General features: G+C 38.9%; 2 long non-coding RNA genes across 4 annotated transcripts; one reads left to right on the top strand and one right to left on the bottom strand.

The window, feature by feature from the left end:
• Window positions 1-6,320: 6,320 nt before the first annotated feature.
• Window positions 6,321-10,542, top strand: LOC148736876 (uncharacterized). 3 transcript variants are annotated; one of them, XR_015997327.1, is made up of 2 exons: window positions 6,321-6,430; window positions 10,403-10,534. It is a non-coding gene; the product is annotated as an uncharacterized LOC148736876 (long non-coding RNA). The 3 variants fall into 3 exon arrangements; XR_015997328.1 differs by lacking the exon at window positions 6,321-6,430 and adding an exon at window positions 8,601-8,843 and having other exon boundaries at window positions 10,403-10,542; XR_015997326.1 differs by lacking the exon at window positions 6,321-6,430 and adding an exon at window positions 10,056-10,189.
• Window positions 8,965-12,653, bottom strand: LOC148736875 (uncharacterized). The gene is made up of 2 exons (XR_015997329.1): window positions 12,337-12,653; window positions 8,965-10,824 (listed from the first exon to the last, which is right to left on the bottom strand). It is a non-coding gene; the product is annotated as an uncharacterized LOC148736875 (long non-coding RNA).
• Between the last annotated feature and the right edge of the window lie 2,133 nt (window positions 12,654-14,786).

The raw sequence follows: 14,786 nt of genomic DNA, 5'->3' as shown, positions 1-14,786 counted from the left end.
TTTCAACGGAAGCGTTCGTCGTGGCTCCGGGCAGAGCATTTGAGTAAATGCTGTAAAGTCTGGGGCCAAGCAAAGACCCTTAGGGTACACCAGTATCTCCAACGATTCTGAGTTAGAACCAATCACGGTGACAAGTTGTTTAGGATTTTTTAGGTAATTTAGGAGCCAATCGTAAAAGGAGCCACTAATGCCTATAGAGTGTAATTTATCCATGAGAACTGTATGGCTGACGCAGTCCAACGCTTTCTGAAAATTAGTGAAGCCTACGTCAATAATATTGCTCTCATCGAAGGCTAAACGCCATCGTTCTGTTAATGAGAGTAAAAGAAGTTCAGGTGAGCTTCCTTTTCTGAAGCCCCATTGATTCAAAGAGATTAGATTGTTGCCGTATAAGAAGTTGTCAAGTTGTTGGCTTACAACATTCTCCAATAGCTTGCCCGGAATGCTGAGAAGAGAAATAGGCTTGTAGTTTCCGCAGTCGAGAGTGCTCCCCTTCTTGTGAAGACATTTTACTTGTGCTTGTTTCCACTGGCTGGGGAATTTGCATTCCATAATACTTGTTTGAGCCAGTGGCATAAAGCAATCCAAAAATGCATCTTTAATAAGGCGCAGCTCCCTGCTGGATATATCATCAGGTCCACTTGCCTTGCTGGGTTTAAAATCGGACCGATATTTGTAGTTGTTCGTTTTGCCTCGAAAGCTCGTATTGTCTTCCAAAAATCTATAGCAGAGGTTGTCTCATTAAATTTTGATAGCCAATAATTTGATTCCGCTAGTCTAAGGAGTTTGGTGCATTGATTTCTTGCCTTCTTATAATCTATCCGGTCTTGTGAGCCCTTCGGTGTTTGCTGTTCTTTAAGGAGTAGTTTATAGCGTTTATTCAACTCTTTACGTAGTAGTATAGTAGTCATCCAAGGTAGGCCTGGTCTTCTTATCTTTACTCCTCGAGCGTGAACGTTAGATTTCATAATGTCCTTGTATAAAAACTCCCAAGCCCAAGTAGCATCGTCCAGATCGTCCAAGGCATTGCAGATACTCCATGGGGCAGCAGCAAAGTCCGTTCTTAATGAGTCGAGATCTACCTTTTTGTAATCATAGACTGTTTTGAGCATTGGCCTCTGACGTTTTCTTTTGAGATTTACGATTGCATATATTAAGTGGTGATCTGAAATTCTTACGTCACAACCACCCTGGTGAAAAATGTTTTAAGTATTATAGCAGATTACCAGACCAATTAGCGTTGTGGAGGTGTCTGTGATCCTTGTTGCTTTGCTAATGACGTTCTTTCGATTAAATTTATTCAAAAGCTGACAGAATCTGCAGGTTGAAGAACCAGTAAAATTATGTTGGTAAAATTATATTTGGTTCGTTTCATCCATATGCGATCCAAAGTAGAAGAAAATTTATTGAGGAACGTGGTATCATCAGGTTGGCGATACATAGAAGCAACTAGAAGTCTCTGAGACGCTACCGTAACGTCAATCCAGGCAGCTTCTGTAGAGTTGTTTACATTTATGTCTTGACGCTCGTATGCATCTAAATATTCAGAAAAGTAGATAACCGTGCCACCGCCTTCTCGGCCATCCTTTCGATCGCATCGGACAGTTTTGTATCCAGTAATGGCGATTTTGTCATCAGAAATATCCTTACTTAGATGGGATTCAGTTATGGCTATTTAAAATGTCGAAATTTATCGAAGGTAGTAGAGCTTTAATATCCAATAACTTATTAAGAAGACGATTCACATTGATGTGTGAGGTCTTCAGACCTGGTAGTTGTAGTTGTAGGTCCGTTTCGAGTGATGGGTAAAGATTTTCATTTTCGCGGACATCGTCGTAACATTTTGTAGTTATGGGCGAGTCAGACGAGCAATCTAGTGTTGTTTCATTGCCGAATGGTAAAGACCAAAGGCATATAGGACACCACCAGGCAAATAAGGGGAGGCTTTGATAGTTTTTGTATTCGCTTGGCTTGATCGAGGCACGTTTTATGTGACACCACATGTTGCAGTTATCGCAATTTACCGCTCGATGATTTCGGGTTACACGCTTGTTACACACTGAGCTTTCATCTGGACCAGGATTTATGTCGATGTCCCTACTTGTGTAGAGTCGCATTTGATGGAATTTTGAGTGCGAGTTCGCATAGTAACTTATCCTGGTCGCATGAAAGCCTCTCACATGCCGCACCAGACCAAGATAGCGGATCATTTCGTCTTCTGTTGATTGCAGAGGCTTGCGTATACTGGTATGAGAAGACACCTTGACCGCGAGAAATCCTTCAAGATAAGGATTTTTTTTATTTTCTTGAAGAGTAGGTTGTGTTTTAGTGAATTGGGTGAGCGATAAGAATAGTATTAAAGCGTGAAAGCATGGGAAGATTAAAGCACGCCCTCCCGCCATAATTTCTGACATTCTGATGAATACGTAGAGATCCGCATAGGCTTAAATAAAACCAATCTTCTCGATGCACTCCGAAGAACTTTGTTCCAACAACGGGAAGACTGCATTAACCCATACAGCGACTTCTCTAGCTTGCATACCAGATGCTCTTCTCCAGGTCTCAGGTATCCTTCCGGCTGCTGCATGTAAATTTCTTCATCAAGTTTACCGTTGAGAAAAGCTGTTTCTACGTCCATCCGGTGAATCAGCAAATCATTCTGAACTGCAAACGCTAGCAAACAACATACGAACTACAGGCGAAAAGGTTTCATCCTTGTCAATACCATGTTTCTGGGTGTAGCCCTTGGCCACTAGGCGTACTTTGAAGCGTTCCACTGTATCATTGCAGGAGTGTTTCAGTTTAAATACTCATTTGAATCCAACAGCTTTCCAACGTGGAGGTAATTCAACTAACTTCCACGTCTTGTTTTCAATCAGCGAATTGTATTCTTAATCCGTCCTGACTTTCTACTTTGCAGCGTGATCACCTGATCTTGCTTCTTGTATACTTGTAGGTTCATCAATCCCAGAAAGATGATTGGCGACATGGTGTACGCGGTGTGTTGCCGTGTCTGCTTACTCGTCATATCCATATCTGACTAGTGCTTTTCGTGTTCTTGGTGAGCGTCGAGGTTCTCCTGGGGAGTATTCTTCTAAATTCTTCATTTCTTCTTGTTCTCATTCATCTTTTCTAGGAATTACTTCGTTTTGCTCTGCTTCCTCGCACCTTGGGTCTGGCTCTGTTGTCATGGCTCGTTTCTGGCCGAAATAGTTTCTATTAAACTCCGCATCTCTTCGGATATACATCCTTCGGTTCGTCTCATCAAAAAGACGCTATCCCTTTGTTAATTGCTTACGGGGCGAATTGCTTGGACAATTAGGGCGAACAGGTCCCACAGCACCACATCCAAAACATGTTAGCCGATTTCGTGGCGTATCTCTCCTAAACGTCCTTGTCAGTGCTGATTCAGCTTCATTCAACTGACCGGATAGCACAGATTGCTTCATTTCTTTGTGAATGAGTGTTTTCTGGACATAATACAGGCTAACTCCATCCACTCTTGCTTCGATAGCAGTGACAAGGGTCGCGAAACCTCTCAGCAAACTTCCTTTTGAAGTCACGACTTGATCCTCTTCGGAAATGGGCGCCCCAAATGCCGCAGGCTTATCAGTGATATCTTTTATGAGCTTCAAATGTCATTCCACCGGTGTACCTTCTTTCATCTCGGAACGAAAATGTCTCTTCTTGAAAAATAGGGGGTACTCCTTCTTTGGGCTAAACGGGGACGTGCTGCTGGACAGTGTATATATGTTTTTTTTCCTCGCTGTCCTGAACAGGGTCTACAATTTACTCGCCTCTGTCCTACGCAGGGTCAGAACCTGTCCTGAACACGGTATGGTATCACGAGCCGAGAGACGTTAAGCAGTCATCCCGAGGTCATCAGTCATCAGTCATCATCAGATCATTTCCTAGACGAGAATGCGACTGCTGCCGGTATCCTTTAGCTTAAATTTGTTTCTTCTTATCTTCATTATAACAAGCGCGCATCGACAGAATAGATCGTGCCGTTAGGTATAATTTCTGTGTGTCGGATAACGTGATTAGTCACAAGTACATAGTTCTTTTTGGAACAATAGTCAGTTATTGAAGTAACCAAACTCTTTGATTTTCTATTAAAAAGATCACCTTTCTATAGATTTTGCTTATTGACTAATTTAGAGCTCCATACTTGATGGGCTTTTGTTTAGTTTAAGTATAGCGGACACGCAAACTCTCTGGGTCTTAGACATATCAAACATGATTGGAATAGCTTATCACACAGTTTAAATTCCTGTAAAACGAGAAAGTGGGCATTTTGTCTCTTGTCCTTTACAGGGACTTAAAATAGAGGGTGCTGTCTTACACAGAGTAGGGTTTTAGAGTATTTTCCTATGTACAGGGTCAGGATTTAAATCCCTCAGTAGCACCCCTATACCCAAACATGGGTCAAGAACCCTAGCGACGGGTCTACCATCACAGGAGAATATAAACAGCTACATTTTCTTCTTTATCATGAGCAATTATAAGTTGTCACTATGCTCAGAAATACATGCTCCTTTTAGGCTCTTGGTAGTTTGCCCTCCTGAGATTATAGTGCCACACTTAGTTTCGATACCGACTACTTTTTATACCATGGGTGTTGAAAGTATCCTTGGGTATCCCTCAATACTTCGAAATTTTATAAATAATGGTGTTGACTTTTCAAATATGTTTTATTGAAATGAATGGAAGAGGAAAATGAATCAATAATAATGCTAATACTGAAGATTCAAACGAAAACTGGACGAGGGAGAAGAAAAAGAAAAGGAAATCCGCGAGAACCCGTTAAAAGAAGACTTGAAGCTGTTTCGTTGAGCTACTGAGTTTGGTAATTTGTGAGATGTGAGTGGCGGCATATGGTAAATTCTTATTTAGTTCTTGTTTGAACGAAAAAGTCGAGCCAAAATTTTCCCAACGTCATTTGCATGTTTGCGCCTGAACTTCATTTTTTCATGATAGACCCCTTAATTAAATCAGGCATAAAACCTGTAGCTAAGTAATACATGGTTAACTAGCTTCTTGAAGTTCAGCCTCCTAAAAAATTTTGCGTGTGTGGGAGCGTGTGTGGTCGGCTCTCACATAGGATAAACTAATTTAAAGCCATTCTAAGCCCTAACAGTCTGTTTTCGCTCAATCTTTTCGGATGCTACTCGCCGCGCAGCCTTAAGCTCGACTCTTCGGAGTACGCTTAATCTTAATCTTTCAAAAGAAGCTTTGGTACTCACTCAGAGTTATTGATAACAGGATTGCTCCCCACAACCGAAAACTTCTCGTAGTCATCATTTTTTCGTCGTCTGGATTGAGTTGTTATCATCTGAACCAAATGCAAACTTCTGGCAGAATTTGAGTGGCTGGAGATCGGTCCCAAATAGCCTTTGCAATAATAAATGCAATGCCTCTGAGACCTCTTGTTTAATATCACACACCCAATGTTGTCGCCGTTTACTGCCGGCTTCCACGTATGATGCGGGAAACTGACATGCAGGTTATTGACGTTGGATGAAGAAATATTTTAGGTTTGATATCATAATTTTCAGAATAATATTCAGTCGCATTTTCAAACTCTTTCAACAAATTAACACGTGCTAAGCAATAGAAAGCGAAAACCAATACAGTTTTGAATGATATAGTCTTAGATATGTCGAAACATGTCTTGTAAATTAAAATCTCAAGTTGTCATTTCTTTATTGAGAGTTATTGTCACTCTGCTGTCTTTACGACCATATAGTCTTAAGTAAAAAAAAGGAAAAAAGATAACGTAGTGGCAACAGATGTTATTCATTTCAAACTCACTATCAACTACTGACAGTGGTTAGTGTTGGCTTTTTTTAACCCGTTTTCATCGAATTACGTTTTTCTACAGCTCTAGCATCACAGAAATTGCTTAGAAACCGTGATCACGACTCCGTATGAAATGCTTCTATCGTATAAAGTTTTTTTTTTTTACCTCATTTTTTCTAATTACCCTTACGTAGTGCAGAGCGGAAGATCTTGCCTACGTAGGCCACGCACTACAAAGTGTTATTGACAAAATATGTGATGTTTTTCATTTATTAAAATGATAAATGGAAATAATAGCTCAACGCAGCTTCCTTAATCGTTTGACTTTAAAAACTGTGACAGACCTATGAATTTCGTCAAACTTTCTTCATTTTACATCCTCAATATTAATCCGTACGTGGGGATTATAGTCACGAGGAGTATTTATAAGTCATCATTATTTAGCGCGAACGGAAGAACGGAAGAAGGAGGGTAGGGTGGGGAAGAGGTTTTAGGGTGATCACACGGTTTTCACGGGGGACAGAAAGGGAATCAGCAGTCGGTAACAGAATGTGACAAGGAGGATTACAGAAAAATGACTGCCAAGGAGGGGTTACATAAAAAGCTACAGAGCCTTGTGAAAAATCAGGTAAATTTTATCATAACACGTCTAAAATCCTCCACCTTCTCCTCCCCCTTCATCTCCAGATAATAATTAGAGACCGATTCCTAATCTGCATAGGAAGATTAAAAATCAATCGCTTGCCTCACGTTGTAACGTGTGATACGGATTGCAACGTTTAGAATACGTATAATCTTTATACTTCCGAAGATAAAAACGCACAACTTCAGCTGTACCTAGTCTACTTTATTGCTCAAGAATTCACACGACAGGCATGTTTTACTCGCATCCAAAATGGCTATTTGGCAGTGTTCTATAGCTACTGTGTTCATTGTGATCTGTAATTCTAATAATAATTTGCTGTTTAAACACCCACATAATAGTTCTAATTAGTTTGCGGATTAGCTTTCTTCCAAAAGAGACGGGTAAATATACCCAGAATTTAATAACAAAAACACGTGTTTGCTATCAACCAGCTGTTTCAGATGCCCTTAGGATTTGTGGAAAAAACTTTGGAAATGATTGATAATAAAGAAAAACGAATAAGAAAGAAAAAAAAGGTCAATACCAGCAATCTAAAAGGAACGCGGAATCCGAAGGTTTAAAGTTCGATTACTCATGATGACTCAAAATTTTTTCCTTATCTCGTAAGGAGAAGAGCAGCACCTGCTCTGTCGATGTTCCTTGCTATTTTTTTTTGCTATAATATTATAATAAATGTGCTGTCGTTAATACAACCATACAAAAAAAAAAACAAAAACAAAAAAACGGCCACTAGTGGTCAAAATGCCAAAACGGCCAGTAGTGGCCAAATTCCCAAGTCGACCACTAAAGCCTGGTTCACATAGGATCGCAGGCGATCGTACTCAATTGCAGGCGATCGCACTCGATCGCCAGCGATCGTCTGCGATGATATGTGAACAGCTCTGCGATAGTGAGCGATCGAGTGCGATCGCGATCGCAGGTGATCGCAGGGATAGAACGACGTTCTATTCGTGTGATCGGTTGCGATCGAGTGCGATCATATGTGAACAAAGTTCTGCGATCATGCGATTGAATGTGTCCAATAATGCTATGCAAGGGAGATGATGCCATGACAACCAATTGTTTATCAACTTTTACACGTGCGTGTGTTTTGACAAAATGCTAGTGAAATTGACACGGAACAGTCTATGGAGGAAATTAGGAAATACGATTGCATGTTCAATCGTTTTAGCGAAAAGTTCTCTACATATGGTGCACGATCCTCGCAGTAGATAGCGCTATTTAAGCAATAGCGAAAATCAGACCTGAAAAAAATCAAGCCTGTACGGGATTCGAACCACTGACCTCTGCGATACTAGTGCAGCGCTCTACCAATTGAGCTAACAAGCCAACTGGGAGCAGGCCGTTAAGTTGATTCGTAATAAACCCGTGAAAGTGATAAATCAGATACAATGAAATATATGAAGTTCATATATTTTGAGCTGCGGTATTAGATAATATGTATCTAATACCGCAGTTCAAAATATATGAACTTCATATATTTCATTGTATCTAAAGAGTTCTCTCTTTCTTAAGACTTTCTGCACCAAGAAGCGACGTTTCCTCTTTGGTCTGGCAGCGATTCCCCGTTTAAGTAAAGACAACAGAAGCAGAATGTTAACACCTATTAAAAGTTCAGCGTCCTTTGCGTTTACTTTGGTTGACTGGAGTTACATTGTATTGCCGCTGAATGGTAAACCGTGGACTCGGTTGTCGGGTGTCTCGAAAACTCCGACCTCACACCCGAAAAACTCAGACCCTCTAGGTGTCTCGACGAAAACTCAGACCTGAAAGCCTCAGACCCTCTGGGTGTCTCGAAAACTCAAACCCGAAAAACAAAACATATTTACACCGCGTGAATGCCGCAAGCCGACTTGTTTACTGTTCGTCGATACAGCGGCATTACGTGCACTGATCATGAAAATTATCTGCCGAGAAAAAAAAAAAACGGCTTGCAGTGTTAGATACGTGCAACGATCATGAAAGTTATACTCAACATTCGTATATATTTTTCTTTTCGTTATCGTTTAAGCCGAGTTTATATCCCCAGCGTGTCGTGTAATTAGAAGCCATTCGCTAGGGTCGACATTAGATAACATAGGGTGAAGTAGACCCGATTGATTAGCATTTTCCGATCATAGCTTTGACGTCATCTTCCGACCGCACTGTAAACTTCGAAAATTAACATGGCGGCGTAAGTGTGAAACCAGTAGTTCATGTTGCGCACGATTGCAGGCTGTAAGCTTAGACTAGGCCACGCATCTTTTTAGTGTACGGAGTTGCAGACTAATAAGCAACTCGCTAGACAAGCAGAAGAATGTTTCCGGACCTACTTACTTAAGTGAAGGACTCTATGCTACCTCACCCGATGTTACTTTTCAATACTACAGGACAATATATAAGTACATAACATAGGGTAGGATTATTCCTAATGATGTCTGAAGCAATACGATATAAAACCAAGCCATACTTTTTTTGCGTTGAAAGAGGGTGTTAGTAATGAAGTCCTTAAAAGTAACATATTAAAAGGAAGCAACTTTGAGCGAAGTCACATTTATTCATGATTATGTGCTTGGGCTATATGTGTACTTTAAAATCAACTACTATCCTTACTATCCCATCGAAGGCTAACATAAGAACCAATATAAAATAGAATTGCGAGTGTTGCAAGTATCTTTGAGGTTTACCGCTTTACGCCGTACGAAAAGCCAGCTATAAAAAGGCTATAAATAAAGAAGAGGAACATTCCCATCCCCTCACCCCTCAGTCTTGATGGTTTCGCCTGTTAAACTTCCGATGAGCTGCCTGCATGTTCTAGCGGGAAAATCTGGCGGGAGAATTGAATGTGGTATCTATGTTTACATACATACATACATACATACATACATACATACTTTATTGCATAGCTCCCCCCTGGGGGCTCTTCCGCCATACATGAATATAAGATATTAAGTCATAAAAACATCATAATAAGATAACATGATATTTAAAAAAAAAAAAAAAAGCTTATATTTCAATACTAAAGTCACATGTTACGAATTAATAGTATTCTTAAAAATTTTCCTTTTAAAACCACTTAGACTATCTGTGTCTCTGATAAATTTGGGTAAAAAATTATAACTTTTAGCCCCACGGAAGGCAAAAGCCCTTTGCCCAGCCGCGATCCTGCACAATGGAAGAAGCGAAAGAATCTTCTTTTCTTTTCTTCTTTTTTTTTCTTTTTTTTTTCTTCTTTCTTTTTCCTTGGAAATTTCCGAAACATTCGGCTACGTTCAGTCTTTGGATCATGCCAAAAAGATGATTTCAAAATATGAAACGACGAACACCGTAAAAATTTTCCAGTTACGAGGCTGACACTCAATAGAATAGCTTCTGCTATTTGAACATACGCAATCTTCATCATTATTTTTGCTTTCATTCCTCAGTTGGTTTTATAACCAGCTGTATTTCATCTCTCTTTGTAAATAAGTATGTGTGCATTCAGAATAAAACTAATAATCTCTTTCAACAATAAATTGCAACATTAAAATTTGAAGCGCGGCCAGGATTAGACATATTAAAATACAATAAAACCGTTCTTTCTAAGTATTTAATATTAAAATTTACAACTCAATGTAGATTGAAAAAGATACAAAACATGAAAGATCAAAAGCATCAAAACGATTGAGAGATGATATGGCAAAAGCAAATGTGAGGTCTGAGCAGAGAATTTACATAGAGTTTCCTACTGAGACTGACCATGCACATCATCTTATGGGAGAGGTAAGATAATAGAAGGAGAGGGTATGAAGTCCACCTGCAACTGCCAGTACTAATCAATGTTTGGTTCATCAGAAAAAAAAATTAAGCTTTCATTCCGGTATTTAATAAGGTGTCTTGTTGGAGCTATGACACACCCTCTCTGTTTCAAATTAAGCAGAACATGCCTTAAGAGAAATTAATACCTTAACACATATTATTCTCATTTCATTCCAGGGGAGCAGCCTATCTCAGCCTGTGGATGACAGGATCATCAGACAAATTGAAAAGCTTGTCAATGAGGGAATGAAAGACACCCATGAAATACAGAGACACCTGACTGTCTACATAAAAAATGAAATATATTAGCAAAGGATGAAATCCAACCATCTCCCTCAAACCAGAGGTTTTATCCTAAGCTGAGTGATATAAGGAGCCACATGTAACGAGCTACCATAAAGCACAGATTCTCAAAAATTGATCAAGAGAATGTGGCAGAAAAAGTTATCCAGTGGAAAGCATCTAGCCCGGAGGACTTCATCTACTTCCAGCCATGTGGAGATGTCTCTTCAGCCACAACGGATGGAGAAGACTACACTACAGAACAGGATCCCAGCACCCTTCTGTTTGTCCATCAAAGTGCCTGGCAGCGCAGACTCCTGAAAAGATATGGCAACATTTGTCTACTGGATGCCACACACAAAACTACCCGTTATGCTTTACCTCTGTTTTTCCTTGTGGTGCACACAAATGGTGACTACCAGGTATTTGGATCATTTGTGGTGCAATTCAAACAGCATTCTGATAAAAATCAAACCGGGCTTAGTTGTCATTTGCTTTCGCAAATGCAAAACCTGATCAAAGTGTGGATGATGAAAGGTAGATATCTAAAATTTATCTAATTGAACTTTTCCAATGCCACCAGTTTTGAGAGTTTCAATTACAGTATTTGTGAGCTCCAATGAAGCATGCAACAGTATATTTGCTAACAATTTTTTTGCCAAAACCTAAACAACAAATGAACTATCTGACTTGTGAAAAAAATTTATTTTGGCTGGGAAAATCTGACATATCACTCACTAGTCAGTAAGCTAGGCCAGAGTATCTTGTAAATATTGAGATGCCTTTAAAGTTTTGATGAGCCAACTGCACCATGTTATTTACAAAACAGTATGCAGTGTCATGTATAATGTACATGCATGACATATTCTGTGATTAATAAGCTTTACAAGTAAAAATTTCTATGTGTTTATTCAATGATAAAACAGGATCATTATATTATGTTGTAACAAGAATTTTCTCTTGAGCTGTTTATTTGGAATAAGGTTTGTTCTAGTCTGCATGCAGACATTTTTGTGTTTTCTTTGTTTGACTTTTTCCACACTAAGACAATTCGCCAGTACAATCACAACAACAAATGGCACACATGAAGTACTTGTCACCTAGCTTCTTCACACCATTTTGTCCATAAGGTCTCATGTGTGGGATAAGTTGATTTTAAAAATATCGCACACCAGAAGGTTTCAGTTCTTATTATATGACTGAGAAAATTACCTCTTTATGATTGACTGATAGGAGGCAAATTTATCACTAATTCTTATTTTGAACTGCATTGCTAATGAATGCAAGCATGTTTGTAATTTTCTCAGTCATAATAAATGAGCAATCGTAACAGAAAGCTCTAACGATTAAGGATTTACACTACTTGCAATATTTGAAAATTCTTTCAAATTGCACTCGCTTAAAAGCTCATGTAATTTTGAGAGAATATTTAAAATATCACTTGTAGTGTAAATCATTAATTGCATTATGTGACATTCACATTCATAGAATTATCAATACAACATCCATACCCCAGAGACATAACAATCAGTTAGATTCAGGGTTGCTCAGAGGGCATAAAATGAAGGTGAAGAGGCAATGATTTGATTGGTACATAACTTGCTCTGAATTTGTAGCTCTTAACCAATTCTTCAAAAAATGTTCTTCAAGTAATTAATATTATTAAATGTAAGCTTGTAAAATTGACGGATTAGTTTTGGCATAGAAAAATAACACTAATATTGCATAAAGTTCCATCCCTTAAACAAAGAAGGCCAAAAACAGAGTGTATATGATAGACACTGAAATACATCACTTAGAATTCTCAAAATAATAACAATAATCCTCACCCTATGTTATGAACTGTCCTGTGCAAAAGGTCCAAATAACATCAGGTGAGGTAGCTCGAGAATGGGTCGGCTCGTGAGTTCCTCCGGAAACATCCATCTGCTTGTCCCGCGAACTGCTTATTAGACTACAAACGTAAACCAAAACGATGCGTGGCCTGGTCTGATCTTACAGCCTACAATCGCCCGCAACATACTGGTTTCACGATTACGTCGCCATGTTAATTTCCGAAGTTTACAGTGCGGTCGGGAGATGACGTCACTACGATGATCGGAAAATGCTAATCATTCGGGTCTACTTCACCCTATGTTATCTAATGCCGACCATTCGCGAGGTGTGTTGCGTGATGGTTCACTGTACAAATACAGGACCGGCGTCACGCGACAGTAGCGGCGGATATTTGAAACCGGATACAACCATTCGAGGTCCTTATACTTCCCTCATTTTAAAGAATAACTGCGTACAAACACTGTGTATAAACGGTTCTTTGTTTATGTTTACTTTAATATAACATAAGCTTTTAATTAATATTCGTGGTCAATTATAAGACATTATCCGTTCAAGGTTGCATTTTCCAAGCCACACGAGTTATTTTCTTTCCTTTCAATAAAAACGCTTGAATGTACTTACTGTATGATTCACTGTTCAATTTCAATTCAATTCAATTCAATTTATTTATTTGTTAGCAATACAATATTATCACAGTCCTAGCTGACCCGCAATTAGCAAGCTATTCTAGGCGGGCCACCCTTCTAAAACAAGTGCTGTCTCTGCTAATGATCACATGCCGATACAATTAAACAAAGATAATCATTAAATAAAAATACAATTGTTAAATAAAATAAAATAAAATTAAGTCCGTTGAATAATTAAATAATCAATTGCAAAGTTATCAAGATATATAATACAATTGAACAAGACTTAAACGAAGAGTTACTTCATCAAGAGATATTTACAAATTTCTGAGCAGCGTATATCAACATTCATCTCCTCATTTTCCAAAAGTTTTAACAGGCGATTTTTAAGTTCACGCTTAAACGGGGTTCTGTTTTTAATACGAAGTTCTTTTGGGATGCTATTCCACAATCTTACACCTATTCTAGCAAAAGAAAATAAAAGTTGGTTAGTTCTAGACGCTTTAACGTATAGATTAGCCGTTGCTGAGAATCTTGTGAAATGGTGATGAACCTGCTCGGAGTGGAGAAAGAGCATAGAAATATTAGACGGGGCACGGTGATTATCAATGTCATGCACTAAATGTTTTTTGGAAACAACATTGCAATAAAACTGAACACTGAAATAACATTGTAATTGTTTGTTTTGAAATAAATAGTACTTATCGAAACGATTGGTTATAAAATCGATTGCTGGTAAAACCACACTTGCTCAACCAAATGATAGCAATCTCAATCCTTATACAGACAGACATATCATTTAGATTCCAGATTTAACAAAAGCGACTTCTCATCGACCATTAATGGTCTATTATGCTTAAAATTCAATGCAGGATACTCAATCGCGAGAATTTCTCGAAGTATAAGGACCACGAGAGGTTATATCCGCTACCGTCGCGTGACGCCGGTCCTGTATTTGCACAGGGAACCATCACGCAACACACCTCGCGAATGGCTTCTAACTGGACACGACACTTTGTGGATATAAACTTGGCTTATACGAAAAAAGGAAAGAAAAATATATACGAATGTTGAGTATAATTTTCATGATCGTTGCACGTATCTAACACTGCAAGTTGTTTTTTCTTTTCTCGGCAGATAATTATTTATGATCAGTGCACGTAATGCCACTGTATCAACGATCAGTAAACAAGTCGGCTTGCGGCATTCATGCAGTGTAAATATGTTTTATTTTTCGGGTCTGAGTTTTCGAGACACCCAGAGGGTCTGAGTTTTTCGGGTCTGAGTTTTTGAGACACCCACAGGGTTTGAGTTTTTCGGATCTGAGGTCTGAGTTTTCGTGGTCTGAGTTTTCGTGGTCTGAGTTTTCGAGGTCTGAGTTTTCGAGATACCCTTCGGTTGTCACAGATCGCTGCGATCGGTTGCGATCATATGTGATCATGTGATTCGCGATCTTCTTTGCTAGTTATCGTGAGGAAAGCCGACAAGGAAGACGCAAGAAATGTAAGACTTAATGGGGTTAGTGTGGAATGTGTTGTGATCGTTCTTTGAATGGTTGGTTTTTCCATTTTCAGGTCAACTTCACAAGTTTTTAAAATTGTTATTTTTTTATCGACTTTATATGAATATAATATATCCGCGAAAATTATGTTAGGGTTTTAAAAGAGGGCGAATAGAATTTAAAATTTTTGAAGGGCTCCGGTATGTTTTTCTCTTCAAAGAGGTCAGATGGGAAATAAGAATGTAAATCAGTTATTCACCCAGATTCATGCTGGTGTTAAAAAGGTGTCTTTTTCTTGTCATGAAGGGATTACTAA

Source organism: Stylophora pistillata, chromosome 2 (assembly GCF_964205215.1).
Source record: "Stylophora pistillata chromosome 2, jaStyPist1.2, whole genome shotgun sequence".
Taxonomy (NCBI): domain Eukaryota; kingdom Metazoa; phylum Cnidaria; class Anthozoa; order Scleractinia; family Pocilloporidae; genus Stylophora; species Stylophora pistillata.
Note: the sequence above shows the minus strand (reverse complement) of the source record. Positions and strands in the feature narration are given on the sequence as shown.